The sequence below is a fragment of the Cebus imitator genome, unplaced genomic scaffold (genome assembly GCF_001604975.1).
Source record: "Cebus imitator isolate Cc_AM_T3 unplaced genomic scaffold, Cebus_imitator-1.0 Scaffold46, whole genome shotgun sequence".
Classification (NCBI taxonomy): Eukaryota; Metazoa; Chordata; class Mammalia; order Primates; family Cebidae; genus Cebus; species Cebus imitator.
In genome coordinates this window covers 6,319,398-6,341,640 of record NW_016107361.1, presented here as the reverse complement: position 1 = coordinate 6,341,640, position 22,243 = coordinate 6,319,398, and the positions used below count along the sequence as shown (strand labels likewise).

The 22,243-nt window shown below is 38.3% G+C and overlaps 1 protein-coding gene across 2 annotated transcripts in view; it reads right to left on the bottom strand.

Annotated features, from left to right (window-relative positions):
- The window catches only part of EFNA5 (ephrin A5), a 286,969-nt gene that overhangs the window by 11,266 nt on the left and 253,460 nt on the right, over nt 1-22,243 (bottom strand). The window lies entirely within an intron of this gene.

Below are 22,243 nucleotides of genomic sequence, written 5' to 3'. Positions count from 1 at the left end.
AGCAGGAGAGAAAGAAGAAAACAACCACATATTACTCTTCATTTTCACATAGAAATGGTCGACAATAAATTCTTTCCTGACTTGAACAATTAGGAACTTTCTCTAATTCTTCCCCCCAATTAAAACAAACAGTACATTTCAGGTCTCACTGCTATAGAAAAGCTACTTTCATATCCCGACCTTCTCTTTTCAATGCAATAAAAGAATCATGCAAGAATGTAAGTAATCTGTGAAGAAATACTTTGGATTTTTATTTCAAAGGCTTTTCCGTTTAACTTGATCTGTTATCAATTTTCTCTAAATCGAGAGGCTAATGTGTGAGCTCTCCTGCTTTCACAGAGCCACTCCTCTGCTGCAGGAAAAGCGGCCCAACGGAGGCCTAAGGTGAAAGTGCCGGCCAGAACCAGTAACAGAGGGTTACAAGGCAGACTTAAACGTGATCTGCTCCTGCTGGCAAAAGCAGAGCTTTGTCGGTCCTGAAAGCTTGTCTGTCAGTGCTTTTGCAGGTAATTCAATGAGAGGTTTTACTCAGAACTTGGCTCCACATTCTATATGACTAACCCAAGCCCAGTAACTTCCATCATGCTATTATAAGTACAATATGCTATTGAGAAAGTACTGTGTTGCAATGGTACATTTTTTTTTTAACTTGCCACAGAGAAGGATGGAATTAATAAAGTGGGCTTACCAAAACATGACAGCATGTTTCAAGTTATAAATCACTTGAGGAAGAAACTTTCTTCTCCTCTTCAAGATAATAAGACTGTAAACTTTCCCTACGGTTGAAAGATTATCTCCCCTCTGTATCCACAGCAAAATGTCAAAGGAATTTCCAAGGGCACTAAGGCCCTTAAAAACCACATGTATTTACTAATGCATTCTAGAAATGACAAAAATTACAGAAACAAGCGTCACATACTTTCCTCCCTATTGTTTGCTTCAAGTGGTTTCTTTGTTCAGAAAAAGCAGATGACATCAATCAAATCACATATGGCTTACAATTAGTTTGGCAATACCCAAAGTGACAAAGAGAGGGACCAGCATTTAGTGTATCTTCTCTCTCTTTTAATTTTTAAATTATTCCTCATGGGGAGTCCAGAACACAAAAATGCTACTTTTGCAGGTGAGAGGATTCAATACACAAACTTCAAAACAAATTTTACACAATCTCCTTATGTAATTCTGGATCCAAGTAACCCTCCTGGAGGAGAGCTTCTAAATTCGCCAACTAAACAATGTCAAGCAGTATAGGGTCCCTAGTGTCCCTATTCAACACCTGTTGAAAACTACTTTAATTTTAAAACAAAAGTATAGAGAAAAAGTGTTTTTGGTCCTCTCTATCTCCCCTGGTTGCTCTGACAAGCAGTTAAGAAGTGCTAACAGCTGGCTTTGCTGTAGGCTTTCATTAAATCAAAGTCAGAAAAACTCCCTCTACTGACATTTACAGTAACTAGTGTGTTATTTAGGGCACAATATTTGCACTCTGTGGTTTGATCCAGGAAATGGTGTCCTTCCTGTGGACCTCAACTGCAAATGTGCATGTCACAAATACAGCACTCACAGGTGACTCCAATTCATTAGGAAAACCATGGGTTCTTGAGGGAGTATATGTCTTATTCATGAGAGTTAGTGTGAAAAAGTGACACATGGAAGTTCACACTGCTGTTCTATGAATTTCTAAGCTGAGATGAACTCACTTCAAGCCTCGTGAATTTCATTTGCTACATGCAAATAACTGACTTTACAGATGATACTCCTAAATAAACAGGCTGAAGACAGAATCAAATGCTTAACTGTTTTAATGAGGAACTTCTTGGATTTAGTACAGGTCTTTCAGATTTTTACTTAGGAGAAATAAATCCAGGACATGAAAATTATTGTAGAGAACATGGGAATAACTAAACAGCAAATGATAAGCCATCCAGGAAAAAACCTGAGAATTCTCTCACGAGCTCTCAAGGAGGAACTTCAGCCTTAGTCACTGGATGTGCTACATGCTTCTGTGAATTAAAAATATCAAATGCATTTGTATTTACATGACACATAAAATAAAAACCTCTCTTCCCTAACAACCTGCCCTATTACTTCCTCATCTCCTATCATCAGGAAATGTGACTGATGCTTTGTGATACTGTTTGACTATTATGCTCTAATCTTTAGAAAAATTTATGAACAAAGAATATTAGCATACCATGTGATATGTGAGTATACAACACAGATTGCATGCCATGGACTGACACTGTCATCTCTAGCCTGAGCTCAAGGAGCAAACTCCTTAGCGCTAACCTAAGATGTGCGCCTTACTAGGTCACTATAACCTGGGTTTCTTATTTATCACTTTGTAAAACAAAAACAAAATCCAAAAAGATAAAAACCTTTTCCATATAGTAGCAAAACTCCATTTTTTAAATGAAAAGTTTAATAAAGTGAGAGTGTGGATGTCCTCTGTTATGCTCAACATTCTTTCACTCCACACTTCTTGGCTGACAAATGTAAGATGCTTTTACACCAACTTAAAAACACAGATGATTAATTATTAGTAATATTTGAATATATAAGGTAATACAAAAGTGCATTACTAATCACAAGTAAACAAAAAGCAGAGGACTGAGCACTAAAAACAAAACATAACAGAGGAATTGAAACATATAATACTCCCACTAATAAACTTACAAAGAAAAATCTCAGGATCAACTTATGAGCAATAGATAAAGCTGAGGATGGAAATGAGGGAGTAAAATCTTAAAACACGCCTAGCTTTTGTCAGGAGGTAGGTAGTATTAACCCTTATGGTTCGAGAGATACATCACTTTATCATGACCAACTTTATATTAGTTAAAAGTAAATATGTAACTACTTGTATATACATAATTTATATTCTCTGTCTATACAACTTCTTGTACTGCTTTCCTTAGAAAACAGTCAACATCGAAAGTTGATAGTGAATAATTATAAAAATGCATTACATATTACTGCAGCTTTATGTATCATTTCAAATGCTTTTAAAATGCCTACTATGGGCTGGGTGCAGTGGTTCATGCCAGTAATCCCAACACTGTGGGAGGCTGAGGCTGGTAGATCACTTGAGTGACGCTAGGAGTTCGAGTCCAGCCTGGCCAACTTGGCAAAAAACCTGTCTCTACTAAAAATACAAAAATTAGCCAGACTTGGTGGTGCACACTTGTAAATCCCAGCTACTCGGGAGGCATGAGAATTTCTTGAGCCCAGGAGGCAGAGGTTGCAGTGAGCTGAGACTGAGCCACTGAACTCCAGCTTCACCACAGAGCTAGACTCTATCAAAATTAAATAAATACAATAAAATGCCTACTATGCACCAGCTTCTTTATTAGGTGCTATGTATGCGAAGAAGATATATAAGATTTCAAACTGTCCCTGCCTTTGTGGTGTGCTTCTTCAAGCTGGGACATAAATATGAACCACAGTTCAGGGTGGCTGGAGGGACCCATATAACAACCAAGGTTTATGTGAAGAGCCAGCAAAGCTTTGGGCAGGGAGAAAGAGTGCGCCCCAGACACGTTTATCAGAGGCTTCCCAGGTCCTCCAGAAGCTAACCAGCAGCAACTGGGACAGAAGACATTTTATCCCCAAATTTCCAAATCAGAGCTTTGGCACGAAAAAGATGCACTGACCTGCAAACAGCTGAAAAAAATCTAGACCTGAAATCTTCCTCGAGAGATACATGGATTTTCTAATAGAATTTTTCTACTTAAAATGAGAAATGTCTTAAACAGTTGCCACAGAATCCAAATTCACATCCATTTAAAAGGTTCACTGCTTAAACTGTATATCTGGAGTCAGAAATTAGGAGTAGGGACATGGGGACAATTAAAACAAGCACAACCTGCCATTCCATTATCTTAATAGCAACTTTACAAATCAATCCAGAGTCCCTTCCCCCAAATGAGCTGCAAAGTACCAATCAAAACCTTATAACACATAATGAAATATAAGCTAGAGACTCTTTGGTTCTCTGTGTTTACGGTACCATGCTAATAAGGCCACGAGGGCCCCTTCCTTTTTCTCTGCTCCATGACCTCAGACAGGGGCTCTAACTTCAGCCTTCCCAAAAATCTTGGTTTCTTGGGGTTCAGGTGAGCATGACTCAGCACTTAGCCAATTTGGTAGAGAAAGGTGACCATATTCAGTGCCTCCAAATCAGTAGTTCTGAAAGTTATATTTAGTATTACAAATATATGTAACATTCACACCACAATTCACCACAGGTCTATCATTCAGACATAGCAGAGAACACATCCCTTCAGGTACTGCCATCATGCTTGTGGCAGGCAGCTTCTGACATGGCTCCCAATGATCCCCACTTTCCTGTAGGCAGGCCTTTGTATAATCCCCCACCCCTTGAGAGGGGGCTGAACCTATTAACTTGCTTCTAATGAGTAGAACACAGCAAAAGTGATGGGTTGTCATTTTGATCATGCTACAAAAGACCGTGCCTTACTTCTAGTGAACACACTCTCTCTCTTTTACTTACGAAGCAAGGTACCATACTGTGAGATTTCCAGTGGAGAGAAATATGTACCAAGAAACTAAGGGAGACATCCAGCCAAGAGGTACAAGGAACTGATGTTATAGCTCAACAATCCGCAAGGAACTGACTTGGCTAACAGTCGGGTGAGTGAGCTGGAAAGTGAATCCTTTCACTGAGCCTTGAGATGACCATTGCCTTGGGAGAGACTCAAAGGATCCGGCTAACCTGCACCTGGATTCCTGATCCACAGAAACTGTGGAATCATTAACGTTGTATTAGTCACAAAATGTGGGGGTAATTTCTTAATCAAGAGTTAACCGATACAATGCTGTGCACTCACTGTGTAATGAAAGGCTTAAAGCCGACTTTTGACTGCAGGACTAAGACACTGCAGCATGCTCTGCTCATGGACAGCATGGCCTTGCTCCCACAGAGCGGCGCACTCCTGATTCCGCTGCCACGCCTCAACAACTGGGTCCCTTACTAGTTTACATTCAAGCTACCCTTACAAGTCCACTTAAAATACGCCTTGAAGAGAGGTAATATAAGCTGCTATTGAAGAAATACGACAAGACATATCAATTTAAATGTTCTCACTCCAGCATTTAGAAAGTGATTTTCATTTTCCTTCCCATGCAACTTAGTTTGCTTTTGCTAATGCAGTCAACCTGTTCTGTTCTTTGCAATTAGCATGACGTCTCATTTTAACTCTAAACTGCTGGGTAAACTGAAATGACAACTCATATACATGTGAACTTAATTCTTAAGGAGAATGCCTTTCTTCAAACAGGAGAAATAGAATGGAAAGGTGGTATTTAAAAATATCCGAAATGAAAGGATTTTAAAATAAGTTAAAAGTTCTTTTACCATCAAAAAACTCCTATTAGTTAACTTCTACACAGGCCATCAAATTAAATACAAAGATTATGAGACTTCATACAACTCAAAAGTTCCCTGATCATCAAGGTCACAACCATTTTTCTTTAGGAAGAACCAAAGGTTTAGCAGAAAAGGAGTAAAATATTATATTTCTTTCGCATTTTCAGGCCCAACACTGTACTCATCAGTCAACCTTAACATCTCTGCGTAACCTGATTCAGCTTCAAATCTTTATTCTGAAAGCCAAAAATCCTCTCCTTTTCTGTGTCCCATGCCAATCTGGGTACTTTGGGAAGTTTTATTTTTAAGAATATTCAGCCACTTTCTTTTTAAAGAAATGAGTGTGTGTGAGCATTAAAAATGCAGTTTTCCATTATGTTTGCCACAGGCAATATTTCTCAATTTGTGCAAGACAAAAGAAAAGATAGGCTATTACCTGTTAGCACAGCCCAGTTTATTCCCCTGTAGGTTCTTCATGTGGTTCAACATACAACACAAATATGTTCAAGTTAGGTAGGTGATGGTGGAATTAAGCATTAATATTCCTTTCTCAATAAATGCTGAAAAAGTAAAGCCCATTTAAATACATAGTACTACTGGAAATATCTCCTAGAATTTGATGAATCAATAAAATCCGTTTTGTGTATATGAGTGGAGCAGGGAAACAGAAGTGGTGGGAACAGAATAGAGATTAACCAAAGCCATATGGACTTGGAAAATGGTTACCAGACCCACCAAAAACTTCTTAAAACAAAAGTTAGCCCTCTTCTTAGGGAAGAATACTAGAGCAACAATTTGCAACTGGCTATGAGCCCTTTTTTAAAAGCACCATGCAATACTTAATTTTCATATAGAGAATAACATCATGTGTTATGATGAAATACATCTCACCCATTCTAACTTTTGGGATTTAAAAGTCACGTGTTTTAATGACTTGCTCATGGCCCTAGTTTACCAAGTTTGCATCTATCGTGCAACCCCAGGAGCTGCTAAATTTGCCAACACGTTTCTTCCCTTGCAGCCCACTGCGTCTCAAGACTTAAATCATTGGCAGGTTAAGGTCAGAGCCCAAGACATAAAATTTGGAAAGGAGGTCACTAAGTAAAGATAGAGGCCTTGGAGAAATTAAGAATATCATGTAAATGTTAGAAACTTTGATATGACTCTGGGGATGTTTCTTTTAAAAACTAGAAAAAGAAAAGAGATGTGTTTCCCACCACATAACAAGAAGGGTAGAAAAACATATTCTGCAAGTTAAAACTTGGTTTTAACACCAGGGAACTGTAACAGGGAACAAATAATTAAAGTTCGGGACAAAGGAGGTAAAATCAGTTCCAGCTGTGCAGCCACAGACAGGAGAGAAATGGGAAGCACCACCCACCCTACCCAATTTCCCTCCCCTCCCATCTCTCTGCCCCCTTAAGGCAAAGTTCTCACTGCTAATAACTAACTTAAGTATTATTTAAATTCTAGCAGGTAAGTCTCAGTAGATCAATTACTTTTTCTTAGCGACCTCAAGTGAATGGCTGAGGACAAGTTTCTACTCATTTCTAGGAATACTCAAATAGGATATTATCATGCTTTTTGTATATATTTACTGAAGTATGAGCACACTTTTACTTGCTTTTAAAAGCTCAGTGACAACAAACTTTATTTCTAATGCTTATAAGAGGATGATTTGCCTCATACAGTTTGATATCTATTCAGGTAAGGGCCAAAAACAACCTGGATTTTGGAGAATGACTTTAAAATATCCCCTTATAAGAAGGATTTCTAGTTCTTCCTCTTTTTTTTTTTTTTTTTTTGAGGCAGCATCTCACTCTGTCCCTCAGCCTGGAGTGCAGTGGTGCCATGTTGGCTCACTGCAACCTCCACCTACCAGATTCAAGTGATTCTCCTGTCTCAGCCTCTCAGATAGCTGGGATTACGAGTGCGTGCCTGCACTCCTGGCTAATTTTTGTATTTTTAGTGGAAATGGGGTTTCACCATGTTGGTCGGGCTGGTCTCGAACTCCTGACCTCAACTGATCCACCCGCCTCAGCCTCCCAAAGTGCTGGGATTACAGATGTGAGCCACTGTGTCTGGCCCATTTCTAGCTCTTTCTAAGGAAAATTTAAGACAGCTTTAAATAAATCTCACAATCTGAATGTAAACTTTATCTCCGTCAGTCATGTGAATAGAGAAATATAGTCTACATAGACACACAAAGCAAGGTAACATTTAGGTATCATTGCAATTGTCTAAGAAACTCCTTAACATGAAGAAATATAGTTCAGTTTCTTATTATATATATATTATATAGTTTTTATATATAATATATGTGAAATATATATATTATATAGTTCTCATACATATTATATAGTTCTTTCTTTCCTGTTTGTGGTTATTTTGGTGAACCTGCTGTACTAGAGAGGTATCATCTGCCAAATAAAACAAAACAACAACAAATCAGTTAGGCAGAATTAATCACTTAGAAAACCTCTTCTTCTGATGGAAGCCCCATAATAACCATAATAACAACAAAAACAAAAACTCCAACAAAAGGCAGAATTCCTAGAATCCCACAAGAAGAACTATATTATTTCCTCTCCACAGGCTCCTTTTGCCCCTCCGTGTGATACCCTCGACGGTGGCAGTTAACTGGTAGGCAGTGAAAGCAAAGCCACAAATCCCATTCCTCATTCGTACGATATTAACCGAAACAATGTTGTTATCAGATAGCACTAATGTAGCATGACAGTAAATCACTAATAAATCATCAAGTTAATACAATTCAAAGAAGCTCCTAGAAAAAAAGTTAATATTTCTGTGAGCCTTTCAAAACCCCTTTCATTATTATTCTCCTCTGTGAGGGTTCTTTTAAGGAACATGGCTTAGCAGCTTGAGTGTATGCATAACGATTCTCTTTCTCCCTGGTTCACTCTTTTTGACTGCCTCAGTTTCTTCGTTAGCTTCGTTTTCTCTAAAACAAATTTTAAGTATAACCTGTTCTAGAGGGGCAGTACAATTTTACAGTGAACTGAGAAACTCAGGTGATCCTTACAGATGGAGAATGTTGTTTCACTACTCTGCAGATTGATAGCATCAGCTCTGTGTTGCTGGGGCCTCTGCATGGGGATGTGCCTAAGCAGGGGACACCCAGCAGGGGCTTCTGAGGTCATGAGTTCTGAGTATAACTATGGAGAAGGAGGGGCTCAGGTGTGGATAGTGGTGATTAAAAGTTACTTAAGAGTCATAAGAAAAACAAGGGAAATTAAGTGTGATCCCTTCTGGCCTAGGTTTTAAGAACCAGATTCTACCACAGTTTGATTTGCTGTTCTGTGTGTGTTGGAGGGTGAGGGTGGTGATGAAGATATTTATGTGAGGATGTGCACTGAGGATGAGAGAATTTAGAAAATTAGAAAGGGCACTGGAAGATCCTGTACCCTTTGAAAATATGTTAAGATCTCTGAGCTCTTTTTTCAATCCATGTTAAGAATGTGAGCATGCTGTTAAATTAGAGGGACAGTAGACCAGAGATAAGGATGTAAATCCTGCAGAGAGGAAACCAGGCTGGGTAGTGAGACTGCTTTTGTAACTGTATACCCAGACATGACAGTGGTAAAACTAAAGAAAACCAGCCCAGAGGTGGCTGTAGACCCCACACCATGCCCATACCAGTTCATAGATATTGTGCTGCTATATATAAATGTTTTCATTTCACTCTTTAATATTATTTTGTATATTATTTGGGTTAGCCAGGTGCAGTGCTACAGTCCCAACTCAGAAGGATCACCTGAGCCCAGGACTGAGGCTGCGGTGAGCTATGATTGTGACACTGCACTCCAGCCCAGGCAACAGGCTGAGACACTTTCTCCAATAAGAAAACAAAACAAGGGCATAAAAAATGGGGTAATTATCTATTTACACAAATCAATAATTTCTTTGGTTATATTTCTTACCAGTAAGCCATGTTCCCCCCAATGCCTATCATTTCTGGTGGTGGCACAAGTATCTAGACAGAAATATCCATTCATTTAGGCTGCAGGCTCCGCATGGAATCCTAGAGGTCTGAATAAATTAACGTTCTCTCTGTAGAAGGCGAAATTTTATCAAGGAGGGAGTTGTTTAGGTGCCAGGATTGTACATGTTGTTTCACACTCAAGATGCTTTCCTTGATAAGGCTTTTATGTTGATAGAGTGGAGAAAAGGAAAGCCAATCTCAGGGACTAAATTCTAGTTTACTTCGATTGTCTCTGAGTCAGATTATTTCCAGAAAAGTTAATGGCTGTGTATTTGCATTCATCATACTGCAGAACAGCAGCCGGGTTTACCTTTTCCATAATCTGGTCCAAACCTTGTTGTCCTTCACTTTTTTTGTTTGTTTGTTTTTGAGACAGGGTCTTTCTCTGTGGCCCAGGCTGGAATGCAGTGGTGTAAACAGGGCTCACTGCAGTCCCAGCCTCCTGGGGTCCCTCTCTATCTCTCCCACTCTTTTCCCTTCTTCGGCATACATCGATAGCTTGTACCAGCAACATTCCCTCCTAGAATCTCCTGGAAAGTTCACCTTTTCTCATATGTCCTTTCCTTTGCCTCTCAAAATCCCTGCTCCCTCTGGTCACTTGAGGTATGTCCCCATTTCTCCAACACAATAATCCTCTTCTAGGTTTCCACAGAGATCTGTTTCTGTCTCCTTACTAGCACTTAACCCATTTTATTTTGTTGTAGAGCTGGTTAATACATCTTATCTCTGCTACTAGAATTGCAAGCCCCCCCAAAGGCAGGAGCCATGCCAAGTTGTTGTGTTCCTGGGTTCTTGGTTCTGGGGAGTCTATTGCTTTGTTCCTAACAGGTGTTCAATAAAGATTTGAAGAATTATTATAGAGATTAAAAAAAAATCTGTTGAGGCTAGGTGCAGTGGCTCACATCTGTAATCCCAGCACTCTGGGAGGTTGAGGCAGGAGGATTGCTTGAGCCTGAGAGTCCAAGAGCAGCCTAGGCAATGTGGTGAGACCGTGTCTACAAAAATAAGGATAAAAAAAATTGGCCAGCGATGGTGATGTGTACCTGTGTTCCCAGCAACTTGGAAGGCTGAAGCAGGAGGATGGCTTGAGCTCAGGAGGTCAAAGGTGTAGTGAGCTGTGTTTGCACCACTGCACTCCAGCCTGGGTGACAGAGTGAGACCCTGCCTCAAAAAAAAAATCGTCTAGCTGCAAGGTGATTTGTTGACCAAATATGCACCAAAATTTAGGATTAGGACACAAAAGTGAAGAGAGGGGTAGTGACAAATGTGAAAGAAATTAAGAAAACACAAAAGGTCCTCGTCCTAGAACTAGAGGTCTCCCTTGCCCACACTGCTGACTCCTTCTTGTAGAATGATCTTGGAAACGGATCTAATAATCAGGCAAAGCCAGGGACAAATGAAGTTCAAGAAGGTGGCATTTCAATATCTGTAAGAGTGTGGGGTCCCACGAAGTAAGAGATAAGTGAAAGGAATGTGGGCATCTTTAGATTCAAAGATATGTAGAATTTAATCAAACGATAGCTTGGGTGCAGGTTGCAGGCCGCTCCCAGTGAACAGAGAAGAAAAGCATTGTGAAGTTAGAATCCAGGTGACCATGGGCGTCCTTAAGTAATGACAAAAGGTGGCTCTGGACAATCTTGATCACAGGAGAGGGTGACATCATCCTTGTTGAATTCCTCGAATCATAAAGATTAGAGAAATCTCTCTGCAAGTTAAAGCACCTCAGATGTTACATGAGAACATAACCCCCCCAACTGTGCTGAGGGATATAACTATCTTTCAACCACAGCAGAGCTTAAAAACTAAGTACAGACATTTTTTAAAGAGTGAAAACCATAAAACAAGTATTTCTTCTGTGTTAATAAATGCTGCCATGTGTGGTGGCTCATGTCTGTAATCCCAGCACTTTGGAAGGCTGAGGCAGGTGGATCACCTGAGGTCAGGAGTTTAAGACCAGCCTGGCCAACTTGGCAAAACTCCTTCTCTACTAAAAAATACAAAAAATTAGCCGGGTGTGGTGGGGGGTGCCTATAATCCCAGTGACTCAAGAGGCTGAGGCATGAGAATCACTTGAACCCAGGAGGCAGAGGTTGCAGTGAGCTGAGATGGCGCCACTGCACTCCAGCCTGTCTCCTGGTGACAGAGCAAGACTCTGTCTCAAAAAAAAAAAAAAAAAAAGTCATCCTGAATGTGGTACTTTAATACTTTTAAACTGTGGGATAACTTTGGCCAACCTGAGTAACAGGTCAGACAGGTAATTCTAATTTAAAATATATAATGGAAACATTGACTTAGATTTGTGACTAAGTGAATTTTTAGCAGTGACAAAATCTATAATTTACGTGTACAGTTTTAGAACATTTGAGAGAACTAAAGCTTCATCATATTTTAAAATTTAATTTGTTAGAGTAAGAATTAGTAGGTTTTAAATTAAACCAAATATTTACATTTGCTAGCCTTATATATAGAATAAGATGTATAAGCTAATCTGAATAGGCTAAATTTCAAATTTTTAGAAAGATTTAAAAAAAATTGTAACTTCAATAAGTCAAATATCAAATTGTAAATGTAAAATTTAAATAAACTTATTTTATAGAAAAAAACCACCCTTCTGTGTACCAAAAAGTCATCTTGACGTTTCAGGTCCTGGATCAAATGCTGCCTCCTCAGAGAAGCCTCCTATGATCACCTAATCAAAAGCTATCTCCATGTTTCTCTGGCATTGCATCTAGCTCCCTACTAGTGTAACTGGCAGTTATAGATTTGTTTCCTGGTTTACTGTTTATCTTACTGATTAAGCCATAAGCTCCAGAAGCAGGAACGATTTTTTAATATATCACAGTGTTTCTAAAATCTAACATACTGGTTGGCACACAGTAGGTACCCAGGAAATATTTTGGTAGGAGTGAATAAGTCAATGAACTGAAAACTGAATGAGCCAGAAATATTCAGGGGCATATATTACAACAAATAACCAAAGGCAACAAGGTGTTCCAGAAACCTAGGATCTTCACAGATTGATTTGCTATGTTTTTCACTCTCTGGGAATATTACCTTTTATATTTCCTCTTGCTAATGCACAGAGTAATCTCATAGCTAGCTAGATGAAAACTTCACCTACTTTATTACTGCTGCAAACTTATTGAGATATTTGTTTACTATTTGATTTGCCAGAAACCTCAGTTTAGCAATCAGATAATGCACAGATGGATAATAAAAGGTTGATAAATTACAATTATAAATTTAACATGAAGTATAGTAAATAAACCAATGATGCATTTTTAGGAGCTTCTAGAATTTGAAAAGCTTGCAGAATGGAGAAAGGGATAACCATCCTTTAACATTTTGTTTCTATTTTTTAAGAAATTTTTGCAGCTAACATATAAAAACAAGTATTCTATCCATTAGCCATAATAGTAATACTGATGTGCAACTTAAGTTTTAAGGAATCATTTATGTTTCCATGCTGACTCTACATGTCATACAAATAGGAAGATTTATTGTATTACTTGGCATTTTGAGGAAAAATTCATTCTATTTTGCTTCTGCTTAGTGGAAGAAAACTCTTGGGTCAACTTGTCTTTTTAATCTAAGAGGTCTCAATTGAAATTGGCTTTGAAGTTTGCTAATTACAAAACTCAACAGGGGTTTTCCCTTATTTGATGTAACTCATATTTCTATTCATTAACCCTAGTTTTAAAAAGATTAAAAAGTCTGAATAGAAACAACTTAAAAGTCTGAAGAACAGCCTCTCCCCTGTGATACCTTTATAGATACTTCAAGTGCAGACTTTCCCCATACTCCAAATTCTATTTAATTACAAATCTTCTGTGGTTGCAGGAGGGGAAGGTAAAACACATACATTTTGAACTTTCCAACCACATAGGGCTATAGGATGAGAAATCAGTAAAGTCTTTTCACTCTATATATTGGGGAAATTTATGTCAACCTGAGTTATAAGGAAATCAAGATTCTGAAGGGCAATCCTGCTAGCTGCTTTTGCAGGGCCAAGCCACTGGGTTCAGATGCTTTCATTCGGGTGAAAAGATCATTACCAGGCGGCTCCGGGGAAGTTGGCCCTCCTGTAAGTGTGCTCCTTTGTTATGAATATGGAACAGATGGAGCCAAATCTATCTGCTCTGTAGGAACAAAAACACTTACAACCCAGCTCTCTCTATTAAAGACTCTACTTAGCTCCTTTATACCATCGGCTTTCTGTGCACTGCTGTGAGGTTTTGACTTTATAGAAAAAGGCACTTCATAAAAGCAACAGTTCTTACTCTTAAACCAAAGTGGCCTAAGAACTAAAGATGAATACATGGTTTCACCTACAGGACTCCTTGGAGATATGTAGATATTCAATTAGGGGTGTGTGTGTGTGTGTGTGTGTGTGTAGGAGGAAGGCTGTATTCAATTCTGCTGAATGTCTGCATTAAAACAACATGAAAACATAGAAGAGAGCGATGAAGATGTCATGTTTCTCATTACAAGGATGCCATCTAATTGCTCTAGCATAATAAAATGGCAAGATTTAATTTTGTATATATGTCTGTAAGGCTAGCGAGGGCTGTCTTGAGCAAAAAATAATGACCATGCATAAGAAAATCATGCGGGTAAATATGATTAGTAATTAGGGCCACACCACAAAACAAAGGCTATATGATGCTTCTTCACTATGAAAAATAGTATTAATTACTTTCAGCCTCATGCCAATTTGCTCTTACAGTCTAAAGGACGTAAACACTGAGGTAAAACCACTGCGTGCACTTATTTATCATGCCACAAGAAATCTAACACCATCCCTACAATGTGCTCTTGCCAAGATATACGTGCCGAATGTTAGCAAGGTAAGTTTCACAGGCCACAGGGTGTGGATACACAACTGTATACGCACCTTGCATTGATAGCAACAGGGGAAAGGAGTGTCTGCCTTATTTCATTACATTTATTATACCGATACATTTAAAGTCTGGCTGCCTCTTCGGAGATAATTGAAAAAAGAAGTTCTGTGGCAGGATGCTTTGATTCTGACTAAATCAAGTCTTCAGGCAAATTTCCTCCTGCCAGTGGAAGCACAGCTTGCCTGAAGTCGTAACCTTTGTTGGACGAAAGGAACTGGCCTTGAAGCAGATCATGAAGCAGATGTTTTATGCCAAATCAGAGTCTGGGGATACATAGGCTACTGCAAATAAAACTCTTCTTCTGTCTGTTCAATCATTTCAATTCCCTGCAGTGTGAAATATGAACTTGCCAACAAATGGCCAGCGTGCTGTGCCTCGCAGCAGGGGGGGCAGTGCCACAGCTGTGCCAGAGACTGGAAAACTCAAGATGCACATGACATGTTCATTAGTTCCCCCATATAGCCAGGGCCTGAACGAGGCCAGTCTCCAGAACTATCCACAGGGAAGCAGAAGGACTGTTTACTACACCCATAAGAGTTAAAGACACGATTTCCACCAAAATGGGTTGCACAACTTGTAGTGATCCCTTTGATGACACAAGAAAGTTAGTCTTTAAAACAAGAACACATCTCTGGACAGGAGTAGACAGAAAATATTATGTCTGCCAATGATTACAGTTTTTTTTCTGACTTTATTAGCAGCCTGCTCTGTGAGCAATAAAAAAATGAAACAATGAAAAATAGTTTCAGTCTCAATGCATCTATGAGAGATGGAAAGAATTTAGATATCTCTTTATCAGAAAGACAGATTGGTGGAAAATGCCTGGCTCACCTGTTGCAGGCAAATGTAAAGCTAGTTATTCCTAGTGTACTAGCTTTCTACTGCATTCTACATCAGTTTCACAATAATAAAATAGTGATTTGTTTAAATTAAAGAAAAGTAACATTAGACTAACAAATTTCAATTTGATGTCCTTTGTGGCATATTGAACATACATATTCACACATAGCTTTATAGCTGTAATCCTAGATTATAAATATTCCATATTCGGTTCTATTGTGAGATTTCTCAAAGGTTATTCACATGCTTTCTAGTGCCACATTCTTTCAAATTTTAATCATGAGCTCCCTAAATAGAAGTCATTTGCATCTGTAAACATTCCCTTGCAGTAGTATTTAGCAGCGTATTCTCTTTGTGCAGAGCTATTTTGAAAGGAAAATAAACCTTAATATGGAACAACAATCAAGCAGGAGCATAAAAAGGTAAATTAGAGGCTTGAGAAACCCTGTAAACCCTTTATGTAATTTCTGAAAAATGTCTGAAGTTTCTCAATCTTAAAATAGCCCGGAATCATGTAGCTTATTTCAGACGATGGATTATAGGGATACTACTCATGTAGTCCAACTCATGACCTAAATCATAAGAACATATTCAAGAAATGAAATGAGTGTGAGATAATTTATTATTCTGAAATGAGGCCAAATAAGTACACATGGTTCAAGCTCGAAATGATAGACCACTATCACAACTGATGGCCGGTTCTCATTAGTTTAGCATTTCTAAATCAATGCTGTAGTCAATAAATCTGTTGCAGAACAGTTACACATCATTGTTTTAAGGAATTAATAACAAGACATATATTTTTGTTTTAGGGTTCTTTTGGCACCAATTACTGTACAATATTATTTCTTCATAATGTTTCTTTTTCTGTATTTAACTTGACCAAATACAAATTAGAAACATAAAATTATTTCTTAATTGACATGGAGCTTGGTGGAAACAAACATCATCTCAGGATGCACAATACTAATAATATTTTTATAACAGCTATCAATTATCTACTATTTCCATGCACCAGGAACTGTGCCAGGTTTATTAAGTTTAATCCTCAGCACAGTTCTTTGAGGCAGGTATTATTATCCTCATTTTAGAGACGAGGAAACCAAGGCTTAGGGAGGATAAGCAGTTAGAAGATGTCATACATAGCTAGTGTATGGTGGAACAGATATTCAATTCCAAGTTTGTCTGATGCCAAAACTGTACAGCCTCAGTTTACAGTATAAATCATACTTTTCTTCCTGACTGCCCTACTTCAAATATTTGTTTCATAATTTCCCAGAAGCTCTTAAAGGTCCTTCCAAAAAAGTATGGGGGAGGTTGAAACTTGGTAGAACTTGACTGTGTAATCTCAAGCATGTGCAATAGATTTCAATAAAAAGCTGCATGGAGATTTTGCTCGCAGAGACATGCCCTATGCATATTTTCTAATCAGGTGCATGTCAAGAAAACGCCTTTTCATATTACATTACTGTAACTGTTGTACTCCTTTTTTAAAATTTTAATTGTTCAAGCTGTGAGTAGGACTTATGATGTATCCTAAGTACCTACACATGCTATGGCAGGAGGAAACAGGAAACAAACACAGGAACCCAATGTTCCAAAAAGAAAACTGGAAGAATTGGCAGTGTCCTTAGTAAACCCTTGCCATGAAAGAAGAGATTTCCCAGCCTGGCCTTGCCATCTCTGACCTCACCGCATGTCCTCTGAGATTTCAGCAGCCCTTGCCTGCTCCCACCCCTGCGGTGCCTCGGCTCTGGCCAGAAGGAGAAGCAAACTAGCTGATGACATTGTTCCACAAGCACCAAAAGTAACATATAAATCGGAAGCGTCTCTTATCCAAACCCAACTGAGAAGGCTCTGTCTCGGGGAGGGGCCTGCCCATTCACATACAGACAGTCCAGGGACTTTCTGGATGCCTCAGAAAAGTCACAGATGCAGCAGATTCACTCATTTTTACCTTAACATCAATAAGGATACAGTTATTGATAAGGTACACCAAAGGTGACTTTGCATCTATTTATTTCCTTCTGTAATACAGGTATTTGATCAATTAATGTCCTATTTAATGGTATGTGTAACATTTTTCTATACCATCTGTTTGCCAAAAATTATTTACCTTACCAAACTGAATTCACAGAATCTCACTGAGCCTGAGAAGCAAAAAGGATTCTGCTATACTTGGGGCAAATGGGCAACAGTCCAGAGTGATCCTAGTGGAAACTAAGTCGGATCATGTTACTTCTCTGTTCTAAACTCTCCAATGGCTCCCATCTGACTCAGAGTGAAATCCCAGCTCCTTTCCATGGTCTACGATGAATCTCCCCCTACACTCCATAGCACCAATTTATATTTGCATAAATTCTAATGTTTACAAATATTAATTGTGGTTTTTGCCACTACTTTTAAATGGCAAGACTGCTATTACGTTTGCATCAACCTAATACATACTCTGCACATGTCGACAGCGCTCTCACTCTGTTCAGCCTACTTGAGCCATGCGGGCTTTCTTGGTGCTTCTCCAGGCCCACAATCTCTGTAGGCTCTGGGCGTTTTCTGTTTCTCCACCGGGAAAACTCTCCAGCCATATAGACACAGGGACTGCTTCCTCACTTCATTTAGGTCTCTCTTCCAATGCTAACCATTAGAAAGGACTTTTTGCGACCACTATTTTATACATACACACACCTATACACATACAATATGTATGTTATATATATGTATGCAAAATCCTAATTTCCCCACCTTCACATTCTCTGTTCTTCTTATTTTTCCATCATAGTACTTACCACCTACTTGACATATTTTATATTTATTAATTTGCTTATTTAGTCCCTCCCAGCCTCCTGTCCCCAGCAGAGTGTAGCTTCTATTAAAGCCGGGTATTTGCCTATTTTTTTTCTTTGTTGTATTCACAAAGTCTAAAATACTATCTGGCCAGAAGAATGTACTCAATAAATACCTATTGAATGAAGTAAGAGAGAAAAGAATCAGTGAATGAAAGACAGCATCACCCCAAGAAAAACACTTGTTTTCTCACTGACCTACTCTAAACGCCCACAAAATCACAAGTGTAAAGTAGAAAGAAGTAAAACAAAAAGTCTAATCATTGAGTAGGCATGTGAGTTTCATGCAATTAAAGTAGGTTCTTAAGTTGGCTATAAAGATGAATAAGTAGCTTATTTTTCAATATATAGCTAGGTTTTCTTCACATTTGTACAAAGCAAAATTAGTTTAAAAGTACCTTTGAAAAAAAGTCTAGTAATAACTTGGTGGTTATTTTCAAGGCATTCACGCAAAGAGTAAAGGCAGGTGATGGCAAAGTAACAACCAAGCATGGAGTCTAACACAGGCCCTAGGTGGTTCGTGCTGACTTTTTTTGCAGTACTGCTGAGCAGCAGCAGCAGCCCCGATTAGCCTAAAAACGTCTAAGGAGTGACACAGACCTGGAAGACATTCTCATCATCACCACCATCAATGACCACTCTCGCGTCCTCAGACCAAGTATAATCTAAAAGTCAAGGAATCAGAAAACTCAAGTGTGTGAGTATCATCTAATTTATTCTCCTCATTTTACAAATTTAAGAAACTGAGCTTTAGCGTTTCAGAGAGACCAAGTGGCTTGCCGAAGTTCATCTTACTTTGGAGAAGAATACTGAACAAGCTGTTATGGTCCAAGGATGCGTATCAAAAGAAAACAGAAGTGTTCACTCAAACTTCCTGGGACAGAACTAGAGCAAAGAAATTGCACCCAAAGCTCCTCTTAAATACTAAGAACCCTATTATTGGGAATTAAATGTTTAATGAATTTACATTATAGCTAGTTCTGCAAAAATTTATGAAATACTTTGGTTGAACTTTTTATTTGCTGAACATATCCTTTACAGTGCATGTAAAATCAATGTGTATAATACATTTATGTCCCTTTTATAGAAAAGAGTATAATTTTACTATTTTAAATAACTATGAAAGGTTATGGCTACTCCATCTTTGCCTCTGACATAGGGTTGGTCATAGTTATGATTTATTTTTTCTCAAATATATAGTCAGAGACACAGTCTCAATTAAGATATTACTCCTGAAGGAAAATGGGAGGCATTTTACAACTCTCTGCTTTATGATTCTATTTCCAGAAAGCACAGGGGTGAAAAGTGGGAGCTGTCTGTGATACTAATTTGAAAAACTAATGAAGTAATAGAACTGTTATTTCTCCTAAGTGGCTACCAGGCCCCTATTCTCTGCATAGTGCAATACCGTATTTATACATGTATGACTTAAGGCCACAGCTACCACCACAATGTGCCCTCAGCAAAACCACACACACACACACACAGAATCACTGCTACCACCACATCTTATTAAGGAAGAGGTTTATAAAATTTTTATCTCAATTCTCAGGCACTAAGAATTTGATTCCAATCTCAAATAAATGTTCTTTATATTTCCTCACAGCTATCTTTTCAAAATTTTCAACTACTTTTGCTTCTTACAACCAGTTTGATCCTGAAAAGTATATGTAAACTGGATTTTTAGAAATCAAGCCATTTTAAAGAATGCTCTAGGGCTATTGAAAAGAATTCAATTTTTGCAAATGGAATAATCACTCCGCAATTTATCCTTTGTAAAATCCTAATTTTCATATGTCGTTCTTGTTTAAAATGATATAGACCTGTTCAGAATTCCTGAAGGGGATAAAACCAACATTAATTATTTCTTTCTACTCCATATCAATTGAAAACTTCCTCTAGAATAACAAACAGAATTTTACTAATACTTGGCCACGTCTGCCTTGCCATTCTCTTTAAATCTGCACAGATCCATTCATTCTAGAAGGCAAGACTTCTCCTGTCAAGGCCTTGGTGAGCTCTGACCCTTACCCAAATGTTGAGTGAGAATGGCCTCCCAAATGGCCTCCCACATAGACAGACCAAACCATCCTTCATCAATTCCTCCTTCCCTTCCTTGTGCCCCTATGTCTATAGTAAGAAAGAAGATATCCTGTCCTTGCTCTCAGGGCCTTATATTTCAAAGAATAAAATACAAAATTTGACAATGTCATTGTTTTGAAGAAAGAAGCAAAAGGTTTGAAGGTTCTGTATGGAATGGAATGGTAATACCAACTTTGAACCAAGGGCCCAGTCCAAGGTGGTAAAGTTAGAGCACAAAGACATTAAAATCTTCCAAGGGGTCAGGTTCAGTTAGGACCCTTTGGCAATCTGGATTCACTTGCTAATCTGAAGGGAGTACCAGATGCAAGACACTTCAAAAAGCAATGACTGAATACTTATACCACCTCAGGAACTGAACTCATAAAGACAGGCGTATACCTCATCTTTCCTCTTTGGATCACTAGTGCTAGAAGCACCTATATTTCCACATCCAGAGTAGCTTCAGAAAACGTCGTTTGGGGAACCTTTTGGACTCAGCAGTCAGAACCCAAACATTAAAAGCACCAAGGGCACTGCCTGTGAGAGATCAGAGGATATATAGGATGCAGCAGGAACAATGCCCTGGTGTAACTATGTGGGTAGCATGGCGCCTTTTGTAGGGCAGTGAGATACCAGATGAAAAACTACTGTGTATTCCTAGGGATTGCAAAACTGACTAGCTATTCATTGCAAAAACAGGATTCTCAATGTTCAGAACCAACTTGGAAGGCATATGTATTAGTGAGTGCCTGTCCTTTTCTAGCCCCCAGCTTAGGTCATAATTGAGGTATTACTTAATACTGAATTTTCATCAAAGAATGTAAGATGGATTTAAGAATAGGTTTTATAAGTAAAATTATTTGGATGTGATAGCTAGTTATTAAAGCCAACTAGTTAAATTGTTCATTAAAGACAGTTAAGAGCATGCTGTGAGTCAAAAGCATAGAGCCTATCACATGCACAGAAGAGCCACTTACCAGGTACAAGTATATCTCAAGAAAAACAAAACCTATAGCAGACTGCAAATTGAATGTGAATTATACTGGTCTACTCATCAAATCTAATCAAAAGTTTTGTTCTCACATTTTGGATCTGCATTTAAAATGGGACTCCAGAAAGACATCAAAAGTTATTTAAAAGACTTTAAACAGGTCTTATAGGAACAGTCAGAGGAATTTAAGTGACAAGATTCTTAACAAAGGCATGAGTCTTTGAAGGAAGAGAACACTAGTCTGTATATGTTGCTCATCTGAAAAGAAGACTAGAGGCAAAGAGATGTTTTTAACTATACAGCAAGTCTGGTTGCAGTGACCATTTAGAAAGGACTGGATAATGAATGGTATTAAAATGGATTTTATGATCAGGAGAACTATATACTTAGTATACTTTAAATGTAAATGGGATTTTACAGATAATCTAACCTAATCCACGGAAGCCAGTTCCCTCAACATGCTCTATTAAAAAAAAAGGGTTCCCAAGTCTAATAAATTTGGTGAACATTGTGTATTGTACCACTCACTTTGAAGAGTTAACAATGCACAGTATCATATTTAAGGCATCAGAAAGTTTTTCAGCAAAAAATATTAACTTTAATTTTTAACAAAATTTAGCAAAGAAATTATATAGTCGTTATAAGATGTTATAAGAAATTATAACATCTTAATAATTTCCTTGTTCCTTGAAACCATCTTTGGATCCTCACTCTAGCCTAACTCCCTCTCCTACATTTGAGGAAACAGACTCACTTACATGACTGGCCCTAAATCTGATTAGAGTTGGACAGTGGCAGAAATGAGACGTAACGCAGTCTATTGCATGTCTTATATTCTGTTGATGCCAATGAAATAAAGCTGAAATTAAGAAACAGGATGTTTTCCATTCTTTGTCTTAGAGTCTTTGATTTTTTATATCCATATTCATTAGAAGAAAGAATAGTAATTAAATGTGAGAGAAAACTGAAAAATATAAACCATATGTTTTAATTTGTTGACCACAGTTAAACGTGCAAAAGTACTAGAAAAATATAAGAGTACTAGATAAAATATTACTGTACAACACACTAGAAATATAAATGGTAGCTGGGCACGGTGGCTCATGCCTGTAATCCCAGCACTTTGGGAGGCCGAGGTGGATCACCTGAGGTCAGGAGTTCAAGACCAGCCTGACCAACATGCAGAAACTCTGTCTC